General features: G+C 37.8%; 1 pseudogene; it reads left to right on the top strand.

The window, feature by feature from the left end:
• Positions 1–3227: 3227 nt before the first annotated feature.
• On the top strand, positions 3228–4314 carry LOC102747075 (glycoprotein-N-acetylgalactosamine 3-beta-galactosyltransferase 1 pseudogene; annotated as a pseudogene).
• The last annotated feature ends 5238 nt before the right edge of the window (positions 4315–9552 follow it).

Below are 9552 nucleotides of genomic sequence, written 5' to 3'. Positions count from 1 at the left end.
AGTCACATACCTGTTCATGCAGGACTTCTCCAGAAAGGTCATATGAAGCCCATGAAAGGGGTTTTTTGTTTCAGGGTAAGAAAGGGCAAACAATTTATCTGCTAGGTTTTTCCCATTTCCCGTGTCTTATGGATCAAAGTTTGCCTCCACATTTCCAGGTTTCATTACCTTGTCCTCTTAAGCACCTGCTAAGGAAGCCTGAGCCATTAGGGTTCCATCAGGTTCAGTTTGGGTGCTGGAGCTGCTGCAGCTTCCCCATCGTAGGCACTGTACAGGCTCTGCAGAAGTCAGGCCCTTGTCCCTGCTGGAAGCAAAGACCAGAAGATGGTAAAGGTGACAAAACAATGGCAGCAGAAGCCAGGACTTTACAAACGCTAGAATGTGAGCCACCACTGGGCTTATCTAGCCTGAGACCAGGGTAAGCTGCCATGACTGAGGAGAGAGGTGGGTCTGAACAAATCTGGACATGAGTGTAATGAACTACCAAGAGTACATCCTGTAAGGAGTCTGATAGAAATGGCCCAAGGTGGGCGCCTGGGTGGCTCAGTTGGTTAAGTGACTGCCTTCGGCTCAGGTCATGATCCCAGGGTCCTGGGATCGAGTCCCGCATCGGGCTCCCTGCTCTGCGGGAAGCCTGCTTCTCCCTCTCCCACTCCCCCTGCTTGTGTTCCCTCTCTCGCTGTGTCTCTCTCTGTCAAATAAATAAATAAAATCTTTAAAAAAAAAAAAAAAAAGGAAATGGCCCAAGGTGGTCAAAAAGTTAAATAATGTCAAGGAAGGCAAGGAAAAAGTATTTCATAAAGGGGCCATCTATGCCAAATATTTCTGACAAGTAAGACAAGCAGCTAACAACTGTAGTGGATTATAATGGATTGTCCCTTCTTCTGGCAAAGACACTCTAACTTTGCTGTGGGGAGCCATGCTTCCTCTACTTTTGGCTCTGGTGCCCTGGTTGGAGTAAATCCCCCTAATAACCCCAGACTTAAAACATGACCCAGGCAAATACCATCAGATAGTTATCTCTGTGCTCACGGGGACGGCATGCTAACCATCCAGGTCATTTCACAACAATTGGGAAAAAGCTGTAAACTCAGACTTTTCAATTATATGACCCAAATTATCCTTTTTCCTAAGCCAATTTCAGCTGGATTTTTATCACTGATAGCTGAGAGTTTCCTGATAACTACGAGAGCAGAAAGGTGTCCATTGGATTGAGTGTCAGATCAGTAGGGGCCTTGGAGAGAACAGTGGCAGCGGTGAGATCCTGGAAAAAGTAATTGTTTCTTTATCCTCTTTTCAACTCCTCACATGCCAGTTCATCTACTGGGAAGGAGAAGGACAACTTTAAAATGTTTCAAGCATCTGCAGGAGGAAGGAGAAATGACAGTCACAAATGGATCCTGCTTGGCATCTCTGCTCTCAGTTATGCTTGCATAGCTTCCTTTCTGTTAGCGTCTGTGCTTCTGCCTTTCAGATCTGGGACTGGTAACACCTCAGCTGCTGCTGGGTTCCTGCTCTGTCCCCTGTGGTTCCATACACCCTGGCTCTACCCTGGTAATTCTTTTCTTTTCTTTGTAAATAAAAGCCTCCTCGAAATATCCTAATTTGAGCATGCCATCTCTTTCCTCTTGGAATCCTGAAACTGACCCAAATGTCAGACTTTTTTATCCTAATGTTTAAAAAGGAAGCTAAAGCACAACATTCTCTTTAAGGAGGATAGCCAGGTTATTGTTGGTGTTGTTGTATTGTTTGTTTTGTTTTTAAGGAAGTATGTGAGGCAGCCACATCCTTCAAAACCATATTCTTAGACAACCAGAAGAACATACCTCTGTTTGTCTTTCTGTCTATCTGAATATCATCTACCCATCCCAAAGTTACTAGACAGTTACGTTTGTGATTTAGGGCCCTTTGTAAAGTTAAGTGAATCATGTCCTGAAATCAGTGGAAAGCACAACTATAGAGCAGTGATGTTTGGTTATGGCTGACAACCAAATAATGAGTGCACATTGATTTTTAAATATCAGTTGCCTTTAACTTGAGTAGCTTTTGTTATTTTATTTCCCAAAATAGTTCCCAAGAAATTAGCATGTATCTGGAAGGCCAATATTCTGCATCATGTACCATCTAACACACTGCTAGGTACAGAACAGTTGATTAATAACTGCGGGCAGATTGACTTGTTTGCGTAATTAATTGTGTATATGGTTGTCTGCAGTCAGCGCTATGGTGTGTAAGCAGGCAGACCATGCCTACCTTTATACCTCTGAAAACTGTGACCTTTTTTGCATTGTCTCATTAAATGGATTAAAATAACACCCAGAGAGGGACTCTATATTTAATATTCCTTACAAGAAAGGTCCTTAAATTTATCACCCTTCTCCCACCGCCATAATCAACTCAACTCTAACATTTAAATAACTGAAGACCTAGAAATGATTTCAGAGACATAATCCAAAACAAATCAATTTAGAAGATAATATGCTTCAAAATAAAATGTCTTTATTAAGCCTATAATAGCTTTATCTGAACATAAAACTGAAAAAGAAAGTTAATTTACATATTTTTAATGTTTATTAAAAGTCATTGTAATGGGGGCACCTGGGTGGCTCAGTTGGTTAAGCATCTGCCTTCAGCTCAGGTCACGATCCCAGGGTCCCGGGATCCAGCCCCGTATGGGGCTCCCTGCTCCGCGGGAAGCCTGCTTCTCCCTCTCCCACTCTCTCTGCTTGTGTTCCCTCTGACGCTGTGTCTCTCTCTGTCAAATAAATAAATAAAATCTTTAAAAAAAAAAGTCATTGTAATGTCCATTCCTAACAGACTTATCCTTGTTTTCAAGTTGATTTTTTGGGGAATCCATTCCATTTTTTTAAATCTCATTTATGATCTGAGCCCATATTTATTTATATTTATATTATATATATATTTATTTATAGTTATAATTTATATATATTTATAATTATATTTAATAACCCTAAAAATTGCCACAAGCAACTTTGATTCAACATGATAAACTTGACAGTTTTCACAGTTGTTACAGAGCAACAAATGTAATGCGAATGATGTATATGCCCACATAAAGTAACAGAATCCCACATACATGTCACATACAAACGGATTATTAAAAATAATGCTGGAGAGTAGAGCACATGCATGGGAGCACAATGGGCTGTCTCTGCCAACTGCTTCTGGTCTCCCCACCCTAGCAAGTCAAAAACATGCTTAAGGAAATGGCCTAAAATTCTTGGCTGCATTGTTTAACCTCTCTGGATCAGCAATCATACTTTTCTTATGTTCTCAGTTATTTAGTATTTTGTTGGAAGAACAGGGTGACATCCAGCCTAACATTCTGAGTAATTACCCTCATGTAAGACATCCAGATGACACTGGCCAGAATCATCTAGAAGGGCAGATGACGTTGAGTGCAGATGCTAGTTATCATAAATATGGAAACAGTTCACTGGACGTGGAAACCTCTATCAGGTGAAAATTCTTTGCTGGGTTGTAACAGGACCTCAAAATCTACAACAAGTGACCAAATATATCAGAGCTACAAGGACCCATTGTTGTAATTAAGCATAGTTTATGAACCCAGAAGAAAATAAAGACCTTTCCACTGGAGAATTAAACACCAAAGTAGGCAGAGACCAATTGTACTGGAAAATAGTTAAAGCCATCCAGTATGTTCATGATCATTGTCTAGAATATGCTGATTGGTTTATGAAAGCAGATGATGATATGTATGTCATACTAGATAACTTGAGATGGCTGCTCACAACCTACGATCCTAAAGAACCATTTACATGGGGGAAGATGCAAGTATGATGTGAAGCAGGGCTACCATGAATGGAGGCAGGGCGTGCACTGAGCAAAGACACCTTGAGATTTGTTCATGTGGTTTAAATGCACATCTGTACCCATTTCCACCCCTGAAGTCTTAGCGCTGGCAAGATGCATGGAAATCCTAAACATAGAAGAAGGGAATTCCAGAAATTCCACTGGAAAAGAAGCTTTCTATCCCTTTTTGCCAAAAACAAACAAACAAACAAACAAAAACACCACTTAATCTAAGGTTCTCTACCCAGACCTCTTTGGTACTGGAAATGTAACTACGTCCCTCCTATAGAGGGTTCCAGTTGCTGTTCTGCTTTTGCAATTTCTTCTCACTACGGGAAAGTACAGCTATGCCTGTGTTATCATTTTCATCCATATGATTATTTATATAGCTATCAACTTGCCTTACTGGAGAATTTGCTAAAAGAAATAAGCAAAACAAACAAAAATAAAGGTGTAGAAGTGAACTTGGGAAACCTTTGAAATAAACCCAGGAAAGAACAAAGGTATGGTGTCTGACATTGCACTGAAAAAGGATCTCTGCATCTTTGAAGAGAACACTGGGGTCCCAGTGAGCAATTCTTTCTAAGTGGATATTCCGTACTAGAAATTTTCCATAAAAATGGCTGCAAACTGAAGCTTTAGCAGGAGCGAGAGTGTTTTAAAATGTGTTTTTGGTACAGTACTGTTATATGTTGTATTTTAAAATGGTGGTCAAGATGAGAGATTTTGTTGCCTCTTTCTGACCAGATATTTAGTGGCACTAAGAAAATAAAGCAGCTAGAGGCACCTGGGTGGCTCAGTGGGTTGGGCATCTGCCTTTGGCTCAGGTTGTGATCCCAGGGTCTTGGGATGGAGCCCTGTTTTGGGCTCCCTGCTCAGCAGGGTGTCTGCTTCTCACTCTCCCTCTGCCTCTCCCCTTGCTTGTGCTCTCTCTCTCAAATAAATAAATAAAATCTTTAAAAGAAAAGAAAGCAGCTAAACTTACTAAACCGACACTGCACCATGTTAAGTAAAACATCCTTGATGCTAAACAGATCTGTCTTATGAAAACTCTAGAAGGAAACACTGATGGTCAGCATGTTTTTAAACTCAGGATGTGTGTTTGAATTGCAATACGACATAAATGAACTGAACTCACCCTACTTACATCATTTCTAATAAAAATTTTGTTGTGATTATTTATAATTAGTAGTATTTCTTCCAGAAAAAATAAAAAGGTAGAATAAGAACTCTACTTGTCCTAAAATGCACTAATAAAATCACATTTTGAAACTATCGTGGGTCTTGACTATGTTTTATATTTGGCTCTAATTAGTGGTTAGTCTTTTACTAGAATAAATAATGTTCATTTAGTCCTCGTGGTCTCTTTTCTAAATATGTTTACCACTTCTTGGGGAGCCTGTGGTGGCTCAGTCAGTTAAGCGTCTGCCTTTGGCTCAGGTCATGATCCCAGGCTCAAGTCCTGAATCAGGCTCTCTGCTCAGCAGTGGGTCTGCTTCTCCCTCTCCCTCTGTGATCTCTCTTGCACTCTCTCTCTCAAATAAATAAATGAATAAATCTTTAAAAAAAATAAATATGTTTATCACTTCTTGAGTTTCATTCTCCACTATCAATATTTATTTACTCAAATATTAACAGCATCCTGTAAGCATGCCTTTTAAATTTTTTTGTCCCAAATGTACCCATTTTTAGCTTTGAGTAACTGATAAATAGTAGATGTGATACTATTTCTCACATGGGTATCATTTTAATGCTTTTCTTAGATCAGTGTCACTTATATTAGTACCACTCTCAGAGATTCCTGAATGACATTTAAAGTTGATTAATTAGAATTCTTTCCAACTACATAGTTATAGTTGTTTTTATTCTTATCATGTGGAGAGGTGAACACTTATTTGTCTTTCAGGACTTGTATAAAACAGTTTTAAAATCCTTCCTTTTTAGTATCTGATGTGGCCATTAGTTATACTGACAAAATAGTCTGAAAGCAGGATTTTGATAAAAAATTAATTGAAAATATTAAAAAATGTTGAGTGCTTAAATAAACTTTTAAAAAATCAGAAATTAGGGGTGCCTGGGTGGCTCAGTCAGTTAAGTGACCAACTCATGATCTCAGGGTCATGAGATCGAGCCCTGCACCAGGTGTGGAGCCTGCTTAAGATTCTCTCTCTCCCTCTCCCTCTGCCCTTCCTCCCACCCTGCTTGTGCACGCTCTCTCTCTCTCAAAAAAAAAAAAAGTCAGAAATTAAAAGACCAAATAATTTATGAACAATAGACTGAAGTTTGCTGATTTTTACTATTTTTGAATGTTAACTTTTGCCAGTGGATAATAATAAGATACTCATTCAAAATGGTCTTCCAAAATACATTCACAAATGTTTCACTCTAAATTAGAGATCCTCTGTTTAAAGTTTCTGAAAAAAAAAAATTAAACTTTGAATTCTCGTTGGATTTAGCGATAGTATCCAAATATATTAACACAGGATAATTTAGGCTTCCTATAAGATTATCTTCAAAGTTACAGATGACAAATTCTTATATGTTTAGCTTGCTAATTTTAAATGACTGAGTGATTTATATTTATTTGCAAAAAGTTGTGAAAATCATGACCACTTTGGATGGCGTATTTGAGAAAGGATGTTCATTTTAGTGACAAATCAGAGTACTATCCCCAAAACACTCACTAATATTTACCTATTAATTTTATTTTTGTGATGGGAGCATCTATCAAAATTTGAAGGAATTTAGATCCATTTTTGTGAATAACTCTTTACGTTAATGTGGACACCAATTTATTTGTACTTTTTTATACTGTAGGTGTACATAGTTTCTGGTAAATATCTAAGAAACCTTAAATTTTATACACAGAAAATTAACATGAGCAATACCCTTGAGCAACTTGCTTGGGCTCTCTGTGCCCCTGCTTACTCCTCTATAAATCAGAGATGATAATGCCACACACTTCACAGGATATGTATTAGGATTAAACAAGCTAATAACTGTAAGGCTCTTAGAACACTACCCAGCCCAGAGTAGGTGGTTAATAAATATAGGCTTTTATTATTATTCTGTTGTTGTGGAGTATAACTATGTTATTGAAATAAATGAAAAGCCTACTTTGATCAAACCAAATACTAAAGACAATATTTCTTACATTTCTTATAATAATTTGGGGAACACTCTCTGTGTCATAAAGGTGGTGGGTAGCGGGATTAGGGTTCAGCTCGTGTGTTCTTTTCACCATGCTAGGCTTGGGGTTAGTCATTTAGTATTATTTCCATCCTCACAGATGACATGTGGCTGATCTGTGGGTCAGTGATACTTAAATTAACCTAACAAATTGTCACCGTGGTTTTCAAACTGTGATTTGTGAACTCTTACTGAGGCATTTGTTCAAATGAAGACTTCAAGAATCCAATTCCAGGAGCCTGGTGCTAGCATGGGGCCCAGGAGTAAGTGTGCTGGCTGCATTCCCTAGGTCAATTCTCAAAGTGTGGTTACAACCAGCAGCCGCGCCAGCACCTGGAAACTTGTTACAAATGCAAATCTTTGGGCTCTGAGCCAGACCTACCAGAGGAAAACCACAGGGATGGGTTCAGCAACCAGGATGTTAGCAATCCCTTCAGGTGGGCTTACTCATGTGAACGTCTGAGAACCACTGTCCTAGGCAATTCTCGTACAAATGATCCTTGGACCACATTGAGAGCGACTGACCAATAAATCAGGGATTTTTCAAAGATTTAGACAAGTCATGTTTTTAAATCAGTGTAGTCCAAGATAACACTATATTGATGTAAACAACTTTAAAGATAATTTCATTTAAAGGGTCAAGAGAACATTTTGGCAAGACTCTAGCTTCTCAATTTTTCCTCACTGTCAGTCAGTATGTTGATACTAACCCGAGAGTCACTAGCACTGGAGCCCTCAGTAAAATCTGCATTTCTTGATATGTAGTATATTCCATATTTGGGACAAGAAGGTTTTTTTTTCCTTAAGTACTAAGTACGTATTAGTTCATTAAAATAATATATAAATGAATTTCATCTAAAAATGTCCACAGTTATTAGTAAAAAAAATTAAATTGAGGTAGTTATAAGGACAAAAAAAAAATTGGAAAGCTTAATTCTCCCTGTTGAAAATAAGGGAAGAGATTTCTCTCCCCTCCCTTTTATTAGAACATTTATCTTAGAAAACCTATAATTAAAAGTTCTTTCTCTGTGCCTTTGAAATATGTATAAATCTTTTTAGAAGCTGAATAAGCCTCTTGCAAGCACTATGACCCAGGAGTGTCTTTCTCTAGGACCTGTGAGCCATCTCTTTGAAATGTAATCATCAAGAGAGATTGTACCCCTCTCTCCCAGTTTCTGTGAAGCTAGGAGCCTAATTTGGATGAGCTCCTGGTTCCCAGTTGCAAAACTACTTCTTGCAGTAAAGATCGGAGAAGTTTATTTTCCTTTGTCTAAAACCAGTCAACAGACAGATATGGTCACTGGAATTATCAGGTGAATTTAGGATGAACTATATCTAATGAACGGTGCTGTCAGCTTCTCTAATTTGAGGACTGCTTATGGTTTATCTTGAGAACATGTGGACTGTATCTATTTGGCTTTACAAAAAGGTGAGACTTTCTCTGCAATCCCTTAGTAGATTGCCTTTGATCATCACATTCTGGTTTAATGCTTATTCAATAATAACCGTTTTCTGTTCCCTGCTGCTTTTATGGAGAACATTTTTTTTTTGATTGGGAGAAGGTTTTGTTCTTAATTATATTTCCCCAAGATAGCAAAATCCTGTTTTAGAATATGTAGAATTTTTTTCTGCTAATTCACATTACCAATTAAAACTCTCATCACTTTCAAGAGTCAGTTGATTTCGTATACAACCTGATAAAGCAAAAACATATCTGAGACCAATGGAGCATATAAAACCAGATTTCCTGGTGATGATGTTTTATTCATCATCTGTTAGAAACAGAAAATCTTTCTCATAGAGATAAATGTTTAGTGTGGTCTCAAGACAAAAAAGGCTTTTGCTGTCTTAATAGACTTGTATGTTCTAGAGGGAAGTACATGGATTAAAAAGTATGTTTTCATCCCAGACTTTGAATATTCACTGTCAAATACCCTAAATTCCAGAGAAGATTTTGTAGCTGCAATAATGTTAAAAAATAAGTAACCAATATTTAATATTTTTAAATATGGTACTTAGGTCTACATTAACTTTCCTAAGTGGTTATTTCATGATCGTTTGAGTATTATTTTTTCATTTTCCTTGAGCCTACCAAACTTTATTTGTACCAAGCATAGGCACTATTATAGATGGTAGAGTCCCTAACTTGATTTATTAGATTTTTTTCATGGCTAGTTTTTCTTCTTCATTTAAGTTTCTGGTTCATTAGACTATTTCTTTCTTTGACAATTTAAATTTCCTTGTTCACAGACCTTTATTTCCTTCATAATTAACTTCCATTTTCTGCTACTCTTTTTTAAAAAATGTTTTTATTGTTATGTTAATCACCATACATTACATCATTAGTTTTTGATGTAGTGTTCCATGATTCATTGTTTGTGCATAACATCCAGTGCTCCATGTGTAATGTGCCCTCTTTAATACCCATCACCAGGCTAACCCATCCTCCCACCCCGCTCTCCTCTAGAACCCTCAGTTTGTTTTTCAGAGTCCATCGTCTCTCATGGTTCCTCTCCCCCTCTGATTCTC

Source organism: Leptonychotes weddellii, chromosome 4 (genome assembly GCF_054177405.1).
Source record: "Leptonychotes weddellii isolate Sample4059 chromosome 4, ASM5417740v2, whole genome shotgun sequence".
Taxonomy (NCBI): Eukaryota; Metazoa; Chordata; class Mammalia; order Carnivora; family Phocidae; genus Leptonychotes; species Leptonychotes weddellii.
The sequence above is the reverse complement of the archived record's forward strand: the minus strand, read 5'-3'. Positions and strand labels throughout refer to the sequence as shown.